Source organism: Protopterus annectens, chromosome 5.part0, assembly GCF_019279795.1.
Source record: "Protopterus annectens isolate FY-2018-M chromosome 5.part0, PAN1.0, whole genome shotgun sequence".
NCBI lineage: Eukaryota > Metazoa > Chordata > Ceratodontiformes > Protopteridae > Protopterus > Protopterus annectens.
In genome coordinates, this window is record NC_056735.1 from 1,357,637,236 (window position 1) to 1,357,658,657 (window position 21,422).

The 21,422-nt window shown below is 38.0% G+C and overlaps 1 protein-coding gene across 9 annotated transcripts in view; it reads right to left on the minus strand.

Annotated features, from left to right (window-relative positions):
• Positions 1–21,422, minus strand: part of DLG2 (discs large MAGUK scaffold protein 2) — a 4,792,098-nt gene that overhangs the window by 1,078,517 nt on the left and 3,692,159 nt on the right. The window lies entirely within an intron of this gene.

Genomic DNA, 21,422 nt, shown 5'->3' on the forward strand with positions numbered 1-21,422 from the left:
ACCACCAGTGATAAAATGCATGACAGAGACAACTATGCCCACAATAAGAAAGATCATATTACCCACCCACAGTCATACACACACTCACAAAAACACACACACACAAACACACACACACACACACACACACACACACACACACACACACACACACACACACACACACATATGCGCATGCACACAGACACACATACAAACACACACGCGCATACACATACATACACACACATACACACACACAAAAAGACGTACACATACACACACACAAAGACGTACACACACACACACACACACACACACACACACACACACACACACACACACACACGCATACATATACACATGTTCACATGGCTGCACACAGATATACACACACGGAGAGTCTTAGGCATTCCTCCCATATACACACACTCAGGGGCACCAGCATAGAGCACATTCTTGCAAACAAAGCTGCATAATAATGCAGGACACCGGGAAAGACATTAGTGCTATTTACCCAGGTGTTTTGCCTCTGCAATGCCAGTGGTTTCTGATTTGGTTGCATGACTATGGTGTTAACAGGTTGTTTTGTTCGATATTTTTATCAATGTTGAGTTCTCCAAGAAGGCAGTCATTTTTATTCTAATTAAAGTAAAGAATTTCATTAATTAATAAATTATACAAATTTTAACATCGGAAGGATTTTTTTACGGACTATAACTTTCAACACTCATTATTTTATTGGTAGTCTGAAAATACATTAATTTGAACAATGACAAATATATCATAAGGTGGAAAGGTTTATTACTAAAGGAGCACTTGTTGACCCTTATGCTATGGGGGCATTTCATAAAGATGCGACTAATACTGTGCAACAACTTCAGTTTCTGTGGTAGAAAAGACCTTCTAACTTATTAAATAGTCTGGACTTCACAACTTGTCTGAGAGGTACAAAGCATAGGAGACTGGACAGAATTTTGTGGACAGGAGGAATCCCTTCTTTCATAAGATTTATGATTGTTACAACTCAACATAATCATTTTAAGTCAGTTTTCCAACATGCAAATCCCAAGAGTGCTGCTCAGGTTTAAATGTACCTGGACTGTACCAGTATTTCTGAGCTGGAACTGCTTGGTTGATAATGGTTGCACAGGGGTGCTAATTTTAAGCCATTAAATGTAAATGTTCAGTGTTCACCAACTGTATTCTAGGCTCCCACCATCTGTCCTTTTGCCTTAACCTAAAGCTTAAGAGACTCAATCTAGGGAAAGACAGCTGAAACCATTAGAGGAGCTTTATTCCATTATATCATTATCGGCATAATACTCCAAATGCAGATGAGCCAGTCTAGGTATCGGGTCACCATTAATTACATTTTGCAAATACTTAAACTAAGTCAGCTCAGAATCAGGTGACCAAACCAGAGCTCAGCACTAGGGAATGCAAAGGAAACCAGATACTGTTTATCAGGCAGCAGCCAAATAAGGACCCAATGATTCCCTTCATATAGGCAGTTATTTGTAATGCGCTATTATCATCCTACTAAACCCATTACCGTTTTGGATCCATTGCTTGTTATTTCTGAATTCTTCAATAGGGCTCTAGATTAGATCTGTAGAATAAATGTCCTGTTTCTTGCTGGAAAACTGGTTCCTTAGGTAATGCATGGAACAGACGTCTCAACTGTCCCATTTTGTAGGGACACCCCTGGATGTTTCTCAAAGTGTTGTTCCATTCCTCCTAAAACAGGAAATCATTTTGAGAATGTCTCAGATAATAGTGCCAACATTTAAAATGTATACTTAATCTGTGGCCTTTTTCTTAGTTGTTTTACTTTGTTGCAAATTCTGTTATTAAAAGTTTAGAGCTCTACATGATGGAAATACAGTTAATAATCCTAACTGTGATATAACCACCCCCCCAACTCAGACAATCAACCCATGGGTGTTCTGCTGGGCATCCCAGTGCCTCTAAGCATAACAACTGTGCAAAAAACCACCCAGCTGCCAGTCATATCTGATAGACCTTAAATGGGAAAGGAAGTCGGCGACAGTGCACAAAGCCATCACGAAGGAAAGTACAAAGCTTACATATCTTGTATATTGGTTAATAACCACCAACAGTGACCAATGACAATAGTTATAATAATGATATAATGATAGCTGAAAAAATTGCTACTGACTATGATGCAAAGGAATGAAGTCATGAACAGGAAGAAGTAACATCACTGAAAAAAAGTAACATGAAATACTATACCTTAGACTTATCCTAAATAGCTGCAATAGCAACTGGAGCCAGGCTATATGAATGCTTGCACAGTAAATTGTATCCAATAGAAATGAATCCATGTTAAAGAAATTCCAGGGAAACAGAGAGAGAGAGAGACTGACTGATAGAGAGAGAAGGAACAGAGAGAGACTGGTATAAACTTACAATCAAGAAAGCATTCTGCATGTCCATAATTAACTTTTTAAGTTTGGCATCATACTTACAAATACATATCATGTAAGGCAATAATTCACTTAGCAATGTACAGTTTGTGTTCATTACATTTTGTAAATTATTTTTAAACACTCAGTTGTGCTAGTTGTGTTTAGCATCTTTAGGATTGTTTACTAAGCATTCTGTAATATTATTTACAGACATTTTTCTAATTAAATTAATTTCACCGAGATTATTGTAATTACATTTTATGTATTTTAGTGCATATGATCTCCGGCAATGTATCATGCTTTTGTGAATGGTATCCATGCATGTCCCAAGTGCATGTTCAGCCATCAGATGCTAGTACTCAACATCTGAATTCCAGACTCTTGTCATATTCTTTTCCCTTAGTCTATGTCATTGAAGTGTTTACCTTATGTAAGATAATAGTTTAAACCTTAGGCTAATCCCTATAGAAGTGTTCTCAATATTATTAACTTTGCTGACTCCTCCATTCAGACATCCACTGTCAGAATGAAGCACAACCTTTGCTGCCACCTTTGCAACCACTGAGAGGTACAGAAAAATAGAAAAATGTTAGACTGAACAGGTTAGTAGGGTAAATGAAGGAGTCTAGACTTTTCTGCCAATGATGGAAAGAGATGTGATGAATTAATGACATTTTGTGCTGTCAGCATGTCTTCATTCAGAAATCTTATAACTCTGATAATTCCTTAATAGCACATCTTTCCTACTGGCCTTATTAAATGAAATAATGTTCATTTGTCTTATTAGAGATATTTTGTTGCAGCCCTTCCTGTTACAAATGTTTATTAGATGTATATTCACTTTACTATATGACTCAGCAACAGATATAGAACAAGATGATTCGATTTTGTTACTGATCTTAATATATGACTAAACATTTCCAGGTTTCTTTCCATCTCTTTAATCCAGTTTTTATTTATTTGGAAGTAAATAACCTTGTCTTGCAAGATGTCATGTTTATCCATTTTAAAATTGTGTTTCTAGATTTTAGCTGCTTATTAGAATATAACGATAACTCAATTAGCTGTAATTCATCAATAAAAAATCAGCCTGCTGGTAAAGCTGTAGCAGATTTTCTTACCATTCATTTAAGGTCTTGAACAGATATAACTTGGGCTCATATTCTTTAATCACACATTTCAGAGCCAGCATAAAAATAAGATGAAGCTGCTAACTGCCAGCCCTGTGAAAGGGAATGATGAAACCCTGACTGCACCCTATGTAAGCTGGGATCTTTTAGTAACCCAGCTATTGGAGGAGTCTGTGGTAAAGGTTGGAAATGTGTGGCCAGTGCTGACCTGCTTAACCCGTGGAAGGATAACACTTAGTAAAGTGATATATTTCAATCATATTTTGTACATTTGTGGAACAGCATATACTGTTGTTGGGCTGACATTACAGGGTTTATTTTATTTTTATTTATGTTGCCTTTACTTGCCAGGAATGTCTGATCGGACGGATATGGCATAAACCCTTTTCAGTGGTGGCCAGGGGAGAAAAGCTTCAGGCATTACATAGACAAATATTTTTACACAAATATAACATACTCAATTACAATATTTAGCAAATACATCATACATAGATACAGAATATATAAAAATATAACATTTTCCAAGAAACAAAACACATTACTGAAGGTATCATAACTAAGCAAATTTGATTATTAAACTAGTATGTAAAATATATAACAAGTTTTTTTTAAGAGAATTAAACAAAGAAAAAAAACTTACATATCTGCAACAATAAAGGAAACAAACATATTGACTCACTCTTAATAAAGGAAGGTGAAATCAACATTGCAGAAGATAAGGAGCAGAATACGAGAAATAAATGTAGTTTAGCATTGGTAAACATGACAGTAATATTATCAAGGGTCATGTGGAAGTTAGCCAGGTAAGATGCATGAGCACAGGTAAATGGTTGTTAGGTGACTCCTTAACTGTGCTGTGAATGACCTTTCATTTTAGATTGTTTTCGGCATTAGGGGGATAAGGGTCCATGATTTTGCAACATTGTTTCAATAGAAGAAGTCACCAGTACTGTACTTGGATTTTGTTATTGTAAGTAAACATTTATCTTTAAATCATAGAGCTTTTCAAAGAATGGGGTTTAACCATGTTGCTCAAAGTGATGATTAACAGTGAATTTGGCAGTTTTATTATAGAATTGTTCAAATTTGGATAGTAATGTGGCATGAAGGTTGACCAGTATGTGGGCTATCTAGAACAGAGATGCCAGTAAGTAGATAGTCGCTATTTATTTTCTTTTTGCCTCGGTGAGGTAGAATTTAACCCCATAAAGTAAGCCTAGTTTATGATGCACTTTCTTTATGGTTTATGATATTTGTTGGACAAATTTTAACTGTTCATCAGTCATTACACCAAGTTTTGTCCAATTTACTCATTCAATTTTATTATTATTGGCAGAGAATATTTTGAAAGATTAAATTTTTGTAGAGAATTTTTTGGGGTGAAGAGATTAATTGTGTTTTGTTAGAGTTTAGTAGGAGTTGTTCAGCTTTGCATCAATTTTAAGAAAAAGATACTTGCATAAGTTATTCAAGTTTAGTGACTGTTTTTGCTGAGGATATCAAAGTAGAATCACTGGAATATTGTGATAGAGTGGCCAGCTCATTAGCAGTATGAAGTTTGTTGATGAAGACATTGAAAAGTAGAGGGACTCATATAAAACCTTGTGGGACACCAATAGATACAAAGAAGAGGGTGGAGACATCATTCTGCCATTTTACTGCTTGGCTCTTTTTGATAGCTAATATATAAAACCAGTGGTGAAAGGAGCTGGTGAGTCCATATGTTGGCAAGACGTTGCAGAGCTTCTGATGGGACAACATGTTGAAGGCCTTAAATAAGTCCAAGAAGAGTGTGGACACTAAGTTGCTTTTATTTCTTAGTGTATTGACAGTAGAAGTGGAGTTTAAGAGAGCAGTAGTTGTACTATGGTGGGGAAGAAAGCCATATTGAGTGGACGAGAAAAGCTGATTTTTTAGTAGGTTATTGAGTGTGCATGGATTTTTCTAGTATTTTAGATGAAAACGATAATATGGATATTGGCCTGAAGTTCGAGAAATCTATGGAGTTGCCACCTTTAAGAAGAGGTATAATTAAATATTTTTCTCACCATTCATTTAGTGCCTTCACTGTCGTATTTCACAGTACTTTCACTATTGCACTTCACAGATCGTATGACTTGATTTTGTTCTTAGCTGTCTAACTGCTTAAAAGGTTGGTGTCTATTTTGATGCCTGACTGCATACACTGGTAGATGATCACTTAGTGGGTCAGGTAGAATGCCATAGTTGGAGATTTTTTCAGAAATAAATGTAGGAATCCAGTCTAGCAAGTAATGTCTTCCTGTAGCTTTGTCACACCTAGTTGGAGAGGAAGTGAGTCGGGTAAATTAAAAAAGATTTACATTATTAGCTGAGTTTTCAGACTGTATGGTTTGCTAGTCTACATTGAGATTACATAAAAGATGGCTTCATAAGAAATTTTGGATGAGGTCCAACATAATGTATCATCAAGAGTGGAAGTACTGTTACCTGGATGTATAACATCCCTATGATTTTCTTTTGCCCTATAGGCATTTATTTTGAGTAGGATTATGACATTTTCAGAACTGGAGAATTTAAAAATGGAATATGGATAAAGGGACAGATCAAACATGTTTTGTAAAATGTAGCCTCTCCACCTGCTTTTTATTAGTTCTATCTAACCTAATAGTGTTATAACCCTAGAGGTAGTATTTCCACATTCTTTCTGCCTTTGTCTAGCCAAATTTCAGAGGCTACTAGGATATTTGGAGAGTACAGGCAATCCAAGCATGAAATTCAGGGAGTTTATTGTAAATCCTTCATAGATTGGTGTGGAATATGACATAACCAGGATGTGATGTTAGGACTGATTGTGGAGAAGAGGTACTTTGGGTAGGTGTCTTACTTGGGATTGAAGTAGAGTAATTAGGTCTGGGGGCAGGGTGGATGTCATCACTAATGTTATACCAAAGAAAATATACTGATCAGGATTAGATTTATTTTTGTTAAAGTTTTAGTTTAAAAGTGTAAGACTGGCCCAGGGACTGCAACCTTAAGTAGTTATGTTTAAATTGGTGGGTATAAGAATACTGAAATAAGTATAGAGCTATTGTGAAATAAAGGTAGCTAGTATTGTGTTTAATCACAATTATCATAAGGATGGATAGGGATTGTGCTGAAATACTTGTCTGAGGGAGATGCTGGTAGGATGTGACATGCAATAGTTAGTCAAGACATAAGAGCAGCAGGAACAGTATAGGATTCATGATGAGCAATAGGAGAAAAGAAAAGTGTGTATAAAAATTAGTTAGAATTAGAAGAGGATGAAAAGATGTAATGATTATAATCTGAGCTAGAGGAATGTGGAGACTGGAGATACAATAATACATTATATGCTGAGTAGAACAGTTAGTGAATAGTGTATATAACTAATAGATAGCTAGAAAATATATATGGATACACACTATAAAGGGAATGTGAGCGAATGGCTGTTTATATTGTAGGTGGTATAGAATAGAGTTTCAACCAACAGGAAGTTGAACGTTCCAAAAATAATTAGTTTTGTCATTAGTCAGATCCTGACTGGTATACCTATATTATCCTTACTTTGTTCAAGAAATTACTATTGCTTCAGCTTACCCAGACAGTGCTGAAGAGCACCGGAAGATACTGTAGGATAAGGCAGATGTTTTCTGAGCCATGATTACACTTTATTTTAGCATGAGCACAAAGGCATTAGATGTTCTCTTTAATTGTGTTAAGAGCTTACACACTTCAGGCAGCTGAAGGGAAGACGGGACATGTAAAAATCATGATGGCTACCTAAATGATGATCCCTTGATTCAGCCCAGCAGGAAGAATCACAGTTCAGAGAGTTAGCAGACAAAAGGATAAAACAGATAATATGTAAAAGTTATCTTTTTTACATTATTATATACTAGATTTCTTGAAAGTGGTGTTCTTTTAAGAGGGTGCAGCTAGTTCTTTGTGACTGTGCGATTGTCCCAGAGTCAGTGGAAAAATGGTAGTCTTTTCTGTCATTACTGCTTTAGCAGTACAGGACTGAGATTTTGGCATGCCACAATCTGTTCCTATTTATATATGCACAATGCTGACCCAGTTAAAGAACTTCAGTAATAATTGCCTTCCTGCTGTAAATTTATACAGCCTTCGACCATGTACTCTGCTTAGTTTTAAGACGTCAGTCTTCTTCTTCTTTTGGCTGCTCCCATTAGGTGTCGCCACAGCGAGTCATCTGTTTCACTTTCTTCCTGTCCTCTGCATCTTGCTCTGTCACACCAACCACCTGCATGTCCTCTCTTGCCACATCCATAAACCTTAACTTAGGCCTTTCTCTTTTCCTGTTACCTGGTAGCTTCATCCTTAGCATCTTTTTCCCAATATACTCTGCATCCCTCCTCAGCACATGTCCAAACCAATGTAATCTTGCCTCTCTTGATTTGTCTCCAAACCGTCCAACCTGGGCTGACCCTCTAATATACTTATTCCTGATCCTGTCCACTCTTGTCACACCCAGGGCAAATCTTGACATCTTTAACTCTGCCACTTCCAGCTCTGACTCCTGCCTTTTTGTCAATGCCACTTTCTCCAACCCATATAACATAGCTGGTTTCACTACCCTCTTGTAGACCTTTCTTTTCACTCTTAATGGTACTCGTCTGTCACAAATCACTCCTGACATTCTTCTCCACCCACTCCATCCTGCCTGTACTCTCTTCTTCACCTCTCTTCCACACTCACCATTACTCTGAACTGTTGATCCCAAGTATTTAACCTCATCCACCTTCGCCACCTCTACTCCCTGCATCCTCACCATTCCTCTATCCTCCCTCTCATTCACACACATGTATTCTGTCTTAGTCCTGATGATCTTCATTCCAATTCTCTCTAGAGCATATCTCCACTTCTCCAGGGTTTCCTCCACATTTTCCCTACTCTCACTACAGATCACAATGTCATCTGCAAACATCATAGTCCACGAGGACTCCTGTCTGATCTTGTCTGTCAATCTGTCCATCACCATTGCAAATAAGAAAGGGCTCACACCTGATCCTTGATGTAATTCCACCTCCACCTTAAATGCATCCGTCACTCCCACCGCAGACCTGACCACTGTCACCCTACCCTCGTACATATCCTGTACCACTCTTACATACTTCTCTGACACTTCTGACTTCCTCATACAATACCACAACTCCTCTCTAGGCACCCTGTCATATGCTTTCTCTAAGTCCACAAAGACACAATACAACTCCTTCTGACCTTCTTTGTACTTCTCCAGCAACAGTCTCAGAGCAAACATTGCATCTGTAGTGCTCTTTCCTGACACAAAACCATATTGCTGATCACTAATCATCACCTCCCTTCTTAACCTAGCTTCCACTACTCTTTCCCATAACTTCATGCTGTGACTGATCAGTTTAATTCCTCTGTAGTTACTACAGATCTGCACATCACCCTTATTCTTAGAAATCGGTACCAAAACACTTTTTCTCCATTCCTCAGGCATCCTCTCACTTTCCAAGATTTCATTAAACAATCTAGTTAAAAACTCCACTGCCATTTCACCTAAACACCTCCATGCTTCCACAAGTATGTCAGCAATTCTTTAAAATTACAAAGATGTAACTGACAGGTCTGAAGTTTTCAGACTCTCCCTTTTTCCACATTTAGGTAGTACAATCATGCACCCTAGCTACCATTCTTCTGTTCTATGGCATCTTCTAATAACTTGCTAGAGTCATGAATCATGTCACAGTTATTTCTTCCATAATTCCAGTGTGACACAGGCTTCCATAACATTTACAAGTTCATTTAGGAGTCGATCTTGTATGAATGTACTGAAATAACCCTGTATCAAAAATATCTTATTTGTTTCAAGGGCTTCCCCATTTTTTATGTATACAGAACATATCTCACATTTCAGTTACTAAATTACTCTTCAGTTGATCTGTTACTCTGTGTCCACATCCTTTCCTTTTTCATTCTTAGAATGTCTTCCTTAGTTTCTTCCTTTGAGCGATAACGCTCTTCTTCTTGTAAACATTTTACTTTCTCTCCCCAGCACAGGGTCAGAGATATTGTTCAGGATCTGGACCACAGGTCACTGAAAGCCATGAAAGCTTGTAATCAACCTCTGTACTTTAAAGCTTCAATACAAGTTATTTAATAAAAATACTTAAACTACTATGCTGTTAGCACTGTAAGATGAGATGATTTTGCTGAGGATTTTTTTTTTCTTTTTTTTTTTTTATTTCAGGAGAAGATTTCCAGACTTTGTGTTTGTGGAATGGGAACTGCAGTTCAAAAATAGACTCTTCAGAGATAAAGTGATTGCCTATCACATTAACAGCTGAAGACAAGTCTTATTTCAATAATCTGCATCAAATCAAGTACAGTGGAAAAAGGCTTCAGTCATGTAACATTATCAAATCATTTTACTTGTTATATTATTCTGCTGGAAAATCTCTGTAATCTTTGTAGCTGCACTAGGTGCTTTTGCTGAATACCAACAGGATGACACTACATAGTATGAAGTGTATTGCCCTTAAGTATTTGTCTTCACACCTTTGGAATCCTGAAAACAATGATCATTGTCATTGAGAGCTTCCAGACATTTTGTCTTGTCTGTTGTTTTCTACATTGATTAAAGCATATGCAGTATCTTGAATAATTAGGAAATCATTTTTTATTTTATCTTTTACATGGGTAAACCCACTTGACAAAATGTCCCTTTTCACGGGTGATCGAGGAGCACTGTCCATTTAAGTGACTTTCTCAAAGTTACTCAGTAGGCAGATGAAGATGAAATGAATCAAACCGTATTTCTGGCTACAGGAAGCAGTTCAGTAACAGCTCAGTTTTAATCCTCCGTGCTAACTGCCATCCAATCACAATTAACTACCAGACCATTATCATTAAAGGGTTAGAGATATTTAATTGTAGTTATCTCTACAGTACCGCTTTGTTGAATATTTCTGAAGCGCTTCTAAGCTTTTAGTTAACAAGGATGGAGTTAATTGTACACATACAAAAAGGCCTAATTAGTGTTACAGTGTCAAATGACAAAGATGCTGCTATTTTGAACAAATTTATTGAATACAGTTTCAGTGGTGCAAACGCACTGTGCTTTGTTTTACGTGAAACTTACCCTTGGATATTGTCTGGCCCACTGCAGAATGTATGCTTTCCTTTTTGATACTGCATAAACAATGTCTTTTTATAAATGTTGGTGCCCTGAAATTGTCTATATCATTTATAATATTATTCCGTATTAGTTTGTTTTGATTTGTTGATAAGGATAGTTCAATTGTGCATACATCATTTTGCAGTAGAATTCCACAAAAAAAAGAAATCCAGAAATGCAGATACATAGCTACACACACACACAAACACATATCTCCACGTGCTCACACCCACATACACATAAGCATGCATATATCTATATACACACACATACACACACACACACACACACACACACACACACACACAAACATATATATACATATATATGTGAGTGTGTGTGTGTGTGTGTGTGTGTGTGTGTGTGTGTGTGTGTGTATATGTATGTATTTCTATATCTATATCATTTCAAAGAATCTCTCTATACATGTAATTCATTTATCTTGCATAAAACACAGAATATCATACAATTGTGTATTATTGCCCATGAATAACAAAGAAAAAAGTTAAACCTATAGATTACAAATGCAAATAGTCAATTTGCTTTTGGGATCATAGCTCTATTTATTTTTAAAATACAAATGAAGTAAATAATAAAAACAACACTACAGCCTTAAAAATCTACTTTAAGATGAGGGGCTCTGCCTCCTCACCTCAGGATCTTAAATATACTAAGTACATGTTTGCCCAACCACAAAGAAAGACAAATCTGAGAATTATGCTATAGTCGATCTTTAACAATTTGACTACAGTGGAATGCGACCAACTGTACCAATGTCATTTTAACACTAAAAAAATCCAATGATTAAATGACTCTTCAACAAAAAATGGAATATCCATATACATATATACAAGTATATTCCTATGAATTACAGATACAATTGCCCAAGAATCAAAATACTGTACAACTGTATCAATGATGATTCAGGAAGTAAAAAGAACATTTATACCTATTCATCACAAATGGAAACAGTACATTAAAATGTGGGATTATAACTCTACTTAATTTAAAAATACAAGTAAAAATCTACTTAACCCCTTGACATGGAGCTCTGACCCTGCATGCCCAGAGATTAAGTATACTTAAGGTCTCAGTCTTACAACCTCAAAGAGAGACGGATCTGGAAAATCTTTCAGTCTATCTTCATCAGATGGACTATGACATAATTCAACCAACTGTACCACTGACATTTTTAGCACTATGAAATCCAACAATTAAATGACTCTTTGACAAAAGATGCTGTACCCATATATTTGGGTATATTCACTTTTATTGCGATACCAGTGTGTTGACCTTGCAAATGTTGATCACAAGACAATGACAATACCAACACTGACACACTATCATTCCTGCATCAAGAAACAACCTTGGCATATGCAAAATGCAAAATAAAACAAACTTCAGAAAACATTGCTTTTGCAGGGGGCTGTGCCCCCACACTAAGTACTAATTATATATACCACATCTGAGATTGCATAATATCGGGGAAGGGGCAGATTTTCTAGTTCTGAGAATTGTGAGATCACGCATGCCTGTCAACCATCTGTTTAGTCTACCAAATGTGGTCAACTAAGCAGATGTCGATCAAACCTCTTTCAAACCAAAGGCAGCCCAACCCTACAGAATAGCTAAAAATAAAGATATATAAAATATATGATAACATTGTATAGTAAAAATAAATTATTCCAATGTTATTCAAAGAAATAAAGTAGGACATGAAGTAAGGTGTGAAAACCGCATGAAGCACTCTTCACTCTAAATATAATATAAAGTTCACACATGGAGTAAAGCAATCATAAATAAATTGGATAAAAGAAAATCAAATTATGTGTGACATACTTAAAACAAATTCATGAAGGCACACCTTAAAGGGGCTTTTGAAGCAGATCCAAGTGGAATGTGTCTTAAGCCTTCTTGTTTTCAGATTCTGGTGATATGGGCTTGCTCAATGAAGAGAATCTCTGACTCAGAGACATGGTGTGGTTAAACTACACAGAGAAACACCTCATTGCCAACTCATTAGCCTGTCTCTGAATCAAATACTGCATTGTATGTTTTCCTTACCACACCCTACACTCTCACTCATTCAGCCATTCATGCTCACACAGACACAGACACACACATACTCACACACACACACACACACACACACACACACACACACACACACACACACACACACACACACACACACACACACACACACACACACACACACACACACACACACACACACACACACACACACACACACAGCACGTAGCTCCACTATGTTTACCTGTACTGTAATTACTCCCATAGGAATGAATGCATAAACATGATCAAAAATGGTGTTCACTTTTTCCTTCCCTGGAAACATTTCACTCAGCTTAGTAATTTTCTAATTCATTCTGGCAAGTTAATTGAAGGCACAGACAGTTTCTGGGAGACAGAGCATTGCTAACTAGCATTAACTATTCCTTTTGCAGTAGAATGCAGCTTCCCCAGTGAGACTGCTGTCCACACAATGGCTCCTGTTATTGGATAACAGTAGTAGTACAGCAGCCTCTGAATCAGAAAGGCTTACCATGATGCCAAAATAAGGTTTCCACATCAAATTAAGAATTACTGAATCCAAGGCCTATTGTTTTAAACAAACTACACCCCAGAAACTACAACATGCCCCATGCTGGAAGAGCTCAAAACCAAGGCCGACAACAGGGTACATTTATTTTCTTCAGTTATGAGTGACCAAAACTGTTTTGGGTTAAAAATACCAGTGTTTTAAATAGAACCTGAAATAATGTAGGGAGCTCATACAATCACCATATTATGGGGTGAGACATTGCCATTCATGTATCCCAGGAAGTAGTTAAGCAATATAGTTTTTTTCACACAATGCAAGTTGTATGTTTCAGTGTTTGGAAGCCTTGGGTAAAGACTGTTAGTAGTCATGAATAAATAATCCAAGGCAGGCACAACAGCAATAAACCAAGGCATTCACAACAGCAGTAAACCAAGGCATGCACAACAGCAATAAACCAAGGCATGCACAACAGCAAAAAACCAATTCATGCACAACAGCAATAAACCAAGGCAGGCACAACAGCAATAAACCAACGCATGCACAACAGCAATAAACCAAGGCAGGCACAACAGCAATAAACCAGGGCATTCACAACAGCAATAAACCAAGGCATGCACAACAGCAATAAACCAGGGCAGGCACAACAGCAATAAACCAACGCATGCACAACAGCAATAAACCAGGGCAGGCACAAAAGCAATAAACCAATTCATGCACAACAGCAATAAACCAAGGCAGGCACAACAGCAATAAACCAACGCATGCACAACAGCAATAAACCAAAGCAGGCACAACAGCAATAAACCAGGGCATTCACAACAGCAATAAACCAGGGCAGGCACAACAGCAATAAACCAGGGCATTCACAACAGCAATAAACCAGGGCAGGCACAACAGCAATAAACCAAGGCAGGCACAACAGCAATAAACCAGGGCATTCACAACAGCAATAAACCAAGGCATGCACAACAGCAATAAACCAGGGCAGGCACAACAGCAATAAACCAACGCATGCACAACAGCAATAAACCAGGGCAGGCACAACAGCAATAAACCAGGGCAGGCACAACAGCAATAAACCAGGGCATTCACAACAGCAATAAACCAGGGCAGGCACAACAGCAATAAACCAGGGCAGGCACAACAGCAATAATCCAATTCATGCACAACAGCAATGAACCAACGCAGGCACAACAGCAATAAACCAACGCATGCACAACAGCAATAAACCAAGGCAGGCACAACAGCAGTAAACCAAAACAGGCACAACAGCAATAAACCAACACATTCACAACAGCAATAAACCAGGGCAGGCACAACAGCAATAAACCAACTCATGCACAACAGCAATAAACCAAGGCAGGCACAACAGCAATAAACCAACGCATGCACAACAGCAATAAACCAAGGCAGGCACAACAGCAATAAACCAAGGCAGGCACAACAGCAATAAACCAGGGCATTCACAACAGCAATAAACCAAGGCAGGCACAACAGCAATAAACCAGGGCAGGCACAACAGCAATAAACCAACACATGCACAACAGCAATAAACCAAGGCAGGCACAACAGCAATAAACCAAGGCAGGCACAACAGCAATAAACCAGGGCATTCACAACAGCAATAAACCAAGGCAGGCACAACAACAATAAACCAAGGCAGGCACAACAGCAATAAACCAGGGCATTCACAACAGCAATAAACCAAGGCAGGCACAACAGCAATAAACCAGGGCAGGCACAACAGCAATAAACCAACGCATGCACAACAGCAATAAACCAAGGCAGGCACAACAGCAATAAACCAAGGCAGGCACAACAGCAATTAACCAGGGCATTCACAACAGCAATAAACCAAGGCAGGCACAACAGCAATAAACCAAGGCAGGCACAACAGCTCAGTGAGATCACAAGGACACATCAGATGCTTGATTCTGAAAATATTCCTCAGATCAAAGCATCCTGATTTAACCAGAACTGACATCTAGTGCTGAAATATCAATTGGCTATTAATAATAACCCCAAAATCACATGCCTTAGAAACCAAGTCCGTGTTACTGCCATAAAAGTGAATAAAAGAATGATATGGCATAGTAGAGGAATCCCTCAAAGTAGAACATAGAGCAAGGCTTCAGTTTTGAATGTGTTAAGTTTCAGACATTTACAACAAAGCCATGAATCTATGTCTTCTAAATCCGCTGCAATGGAATGTCCACTCACCATATGGTACAGAGGGTAGGAGATACACAGCTGACTGTCAACAACATAACACTATGACAAGTGTCACTTTCTTATGAGATCTGAGGCAGCATAAGCAGACAAACTACAGTAGACCCAAGACTATCCCTGTGGTTACTTCACATTCCAAAGGTTATGGACAAGATACCTGGCGTAACCCACAGAGTATATAATGCTTGACAGGAGGCAAATCAGTCTAGAACAGTAGAATAGACAGTACAGTTAAACTACAGTAATATCTTGCAAGGACCTCACTTATCACCCTAAAGGTAAGTTGAAATATTTAACTGTGCACAACAACTGGACTGATGGGAATCTGTGAACTTCTGTCTCCCTAAATAAAAGCCAACATGCATACTCACAATCTTCTACATTATTTGTTTCAAAGAGTAGCTGATGAGAAACAGCATGAAAGTTATGAGGGTTAGAAGACAGAGATGGCTTCCTGAAGACAAGAAACAAACAAGGTATTGTTTAAACAAGATAGGAAAATTCCATAGCTCAGAGAACTTTAAAATCTGTAAAATAATTGGGCCCAGTACCTCCAGGCAGACATTAATTAATCTTGTTGGGCAAGATTCCAGTCCACAAATCATACTGCATACATCTGAAATCAGTTACATGAGCTCATTGTAGTTTGGAATATTAAACTTAGTAAAAGAACCTGAACAATGTAAGATAATACTCTGTAGCCTATAGTAGCCTTACAGATAGGCTTATCGTTTTTAAGACAGTGAAAGGCTGTTAGGGCTAAGGTAGAATAAAAGAAAGGGCAACAAAAACACACACACACAGGCATACACATCATACCTCTCAACCTGGAAACATCAACAATCTGGACAAGGCCCATGAAAAATAGGTACAAATCTGTACACTGATTAACATATAATTTGCATACATAATTACGTAACTCCACCCACTCCAATGGAATTGTGGGATACCAACTTTCAAACGCAAACTGAAGAGCAGACAACCAAAATATGGCACCACAGTCCCCCTGCAGCCATTCCAATGTCCCATTACCTGGTTATTTACCCCATTTACCATAAACACTAATCTGTGCATACTGCTTTACTTCTACATGATTATTTGGATTTTATTTTTACATTTTACAGCACAATGCACAGACACTAATAGAATATGCATCTGCTAAACAAAGCAATACTGTCTCACAATGAAAACAGACTTGGCATTAAAACTTCTCTGCCCTTGAAATTCACATTAATTGAAACAGCATTGATACCCACACCACATCCAAATAAAAAGCATCTGGCCAGTGGTGGATAAAGATTACCTTTGGGCTGTTTTCAAATCATTGGCCCATTGCACACAAAACAAGAAACATACATGTGTTCTTTTCTTTAATACACCTTCCTGACTTTATTAAATTATATCTTCCTTGTATAATACAGCACAGTTGTTAGACAGAGCACATTTTAAATTTATTGTTTGAACATTTTTCCAGTAGGCTGTACTGTAGGCAATGAAACAAAATGCATGAACTAATAATGACAAAACTGCCCAATTCAGAACATTTCCAACATAAAAGTCTACTTTCACACCCACACAAAGCTGAGCAATATATTACCTCTATCAAAAAAAAAAAAGCACAATACATCAATTGCATGATAAGAAAATCCCTACAAAGTTGCCTATGGGCAGTAAACCTACTGTGACAAGCAAACTTGTCACACACACACACACACACACACACACACACACACACACACACACACACACACACACACACACACACACACACACTCACACACACAGTGATGGTGCTGAGTTCCTGCCAATGGGAACTCATGCTACAGCAAATACTGTTATCATGTAATGGTAATGATCCCACCTCTGTTGTCATGCCTAATGATTCTGGTATTTTTATGAATCGCAGTCAGGGCAGAGCACAGTACAGGAGGGACATCTGTGTACTTAGTACACAAAAAAGCACGTCATTTTTCTCTTCTATGCAGTACCCTCATGCAACAGAGCATAACAGAGCAGCTACTGGCTGTAGACAAGACAGAGATGATTTGGCTGTGAAAACTTATGTATGCTATTGTGGACAATTTGCTTCTGTGCACACTTTATAGAAAACTGTGGACACTTCTACACTGCCATCAAGAACACTGATCTATATCAAGGAAAGACAATCCTGGTTTGAAGCATATAATACAAAGTATGCAGAATACTTGTAAACGAGTCCATGTCCCCATTGTTTAAAAACATTGTGCTCTATACCATACATACAAGATGTGCACTGTTCTCTAGTATACATAACCCCCCTAAAATGTGAGTGAGAATTTGCTATTGCTTTTTTCCCTTAAGTTGTAATACATTTGTTTCTCTTTAAATGCATCAAGCCTTTCATACTTTATAAAGAAATATTGCTGTTTCCTCCAGCAGAGCATTATCAAAATCAAATATGCTTGGATCCAAGGAAATCTTATAAATGTTAAAAAAGTTTGTGGATGTAATTTGCTGATTATATAGCGGATGATTTGTAAACACTATTTGTCTCTCTTTCTGCAAGGGTAGAAGAGATACTTTTCTGTGTGAGGTAAGTATGTACCATCTGTATTATGATAAGCTCACTGCACTTTATAAAATATGTTTCTTGCCAGGTTTACATATTTAAATGGCTTCCTGTGCCTCCCATTCACTGCTGCCATGGGATACCCTGCTTGCATTTCCTTTGTTGCAGAGTAACTATACTTTCAAGTTTAGTGATCCTTCCTTTGAAACTGAGTATGCTAATTTACTGCTTCATTCCTCATTTAGCCTTGAATGGGATATTTTAGCACATTATATAAATAACCAAGGGTGTCACAACTCTATAGTAGTTTTGTTCAGCTACATTTTGTAGTTAATCTTACTAGTAAAATCTTAATATTTTACAAAACCAGAAACAGTGGAAGACCGACCATATAAATCCAAGATTATTATCAAACATTCAAATTGAAACGAATCACAACAAATCAGTTCATTCTGAGATCATTTTTAGTATGAACTCAAGATGTTGCATTTAGTGGCAAAATTAATAGTTGTGAGCTTGCATTGCTATAAAAATAACAGAGAACAGTATCTGTCCTCTTGCTATACTGATGAATCTTAGATCACAAAATTCATTCTCTCTGTCTCTAGCTTGAAGAATGTTGAGCTGTTTAAGTTAAAAGATGACTTTCAAGACTAACAAATGTAGACTAGCATTCGTTGTGCTATAGCTTGCTTCTACAACTTGTCCTATGTTTTTGCAGCACAAGACTGCATGGTTAATTGTATGACTATCTAGGTTTATATGTTAAAGATCTCAAATAGTTATATGCTTTACAAGAGAAAGCATTAATTGCAGTGCTATGAAGCTATGTCTTTGCAGCTATGAAAAGTAATCAGTACTTTCACAAAAAAACTTGACTGACCAGCTGATATTGGCTAAAGTGTATGTATTATTAAGTAAACTATAGTTGAAGAAAAGGGAATGTGACTCGTGTAAAGGGCTTATATACCATACAACATGTCTGAAATGTCAGTTTATATCAGCACATTGTGTGCTCATAAGCCTTCATGCTTCTAAGTTGTTCTGGACTCTTCACAATAGCAGTTTAGGTGCAGTGTCCTAGCCAGAAAACACATATTTGCTGTCTCAGCCAATATCTTAACATGGATGATTGTCACTTTCATAAAGACTGATATAATTTTCACACACACACACACACACACACACACACACACACACACACACACACACACACACACACACACACACACACTCTGTCTGGTAACCTTACCCGGCCCGGCTCCCATTCTGCTCCTTTCCTCATGTTGCTGCTGCCACTAATCCCAGCTCCCTGTCTGTTCCCCATGCTGCTGCCATTAGTCCTGCTCTGTGAGCTCGCTGCTGCCATTAATCCTGGTGCCCGGCTCTGCTGCCGTTAGTCCCGCCTCCGCCATTAATTCCAGCTCATTAGTCCCACTCCGTTAATCCTGGTGGGCTCCTGTTCCCCATGCTGTTGCCATTAATCCCACCGTTAACTTAACCGCCGGAAATGATGATGTGAATGGCCAGCCAGCCAGAAATGATGATGCGAGCTCCTTGAGCTCAATTCCGATTGGCTGGTAGCCTGACGGCGCTGACATCATTGCGCACATGATGACGTCAGCTCCGACAGCGGGATATTTTAAAAAATTTAGAAAACAAAAAGAAAAAAATCGGAAATGAAGGGGTGCCACTCGGGAATCGTGGCACCCCTTCATTTGGACCCCAAAACTCAGTAAAAACCGAGTAATTCAGAACGGTTGGGAGGTCTGATACACATACTTACACATACTCACACAAACTACACCATAATGTATCCACTACACTCCCTGGAACTTGCCTCTAATGTGATCACTCCCATTGAGAGTAACACATGAGCAAAAACTTTTGGCTGAGATAAGTAATGCATATGACAGTGGTGATTTACTCAGCCAAACAGTTCTCTGAACTGGTCAGCTGCATAAATCAGTTAACACATGCATTTTTGGAGTAGAGCACATGGCTAATTATGGTATGCTACTCCTCTGAAGTGCCTCCATTACAATTGTGGTAAGTCAGAGGGTCAGCCCACTATGGTGGTGCATGTCATCATAGCCGTCCTTAGGCATAGGCCAACTAGGTGGCCGCCTAGGGCTCCACTCTAGCAGGGGAACTTTTTCAGTATTTATTTGAGTAGGTAGAAAAGGATGGGGGCACCGGATAGTGTGGTGGGGGGTGCCGTGGAGCCCTTTTGCTAGGGCACCAACTGACTTAAGGCTGCTCCTGCATGTCATCGAGCTAAGCTCTGCAGGAGAGCTGTCTCTGAACTGGAAACAGGCATCATCTCCAGTAAAGAGGGCTTTCCACCAGCAGTAAAGTTTCTGAATCTCCAGTTAATTTATTTAAAAAAGTAAATAGAACATTTTCTGAACAGTAAGTGTGAAACTCTAAATGTGTGCCATCATTGACTGGCTGTAATTTTGAATGCTTTACCAAAAAGTCAAAATTTTTACAAAAGACAGAAAAAATATGAGTCAAATATCAGAAATCTTCTGCAAAATCAGAGACAGCTGAGATCTATGGGTTACAAAGACTAGACATTGATGTAAATTCAAAGAAATGTGTGGCTGTTAGCATGTTAAGAAGAAATTTTTCACAGAGTTGCATGACTGATAAAAAGTATGGATCCTCTAGACTGAAGGAAGAAGGGCTTCCCAATGCTTAGCTAGGGTCATCTAGGAGGCAGTTGGGAGAGTTTTTTTTGTGTGTGAATGTGTTTGTGTGTGTGTGTGTGTGTGTGTGTGTGTGTGTGTGTGTGTGTGTGTGTGTGTGTGTGTGTGTGTATTTTTAAGCAAAATAACTATTAAGTAAAATGAGCTGTTTATCTCATAATTTAGGAAAATATTTCCCATTTGCACAAGATGGCTGCTGCAGTGACTATGAGTAAAATGATCATAAAGTGAATTTTGCGGGAAGTGTGGCTTAACCATTGTTTTTCTAGTTTCATCTGTTTGGTACTTGTTTGCTGTAAATAGATTTTCAGACAGCTTCTGGGCATACATCTCAACACCTCAGTGCAAGAAATCTGGACAAAGCCAGAAATAATGGTGGAACAAAGGCCAAAAATAAGGAAGATTTTAAATATTGGTCCTATAAGCTTAAAAAATCGCTAGAATAACAGATTTTGGATTAGTGTGTATTTACTGAAAGATATGAAGTCTGAAACTCAAATGTCTGTAATTATTTAGTATTATTTAGTGACTTCAATCCTCCAAGATTTGTCAGAAATAGACAGATTTTATGAGGAATAGACCAAAACTGTAAGGCAAAAATCTGGAGATTTTACGAAAATCTGGACAGTTGAGAGGTATGCTTCTGGGTGCTAGCTAAA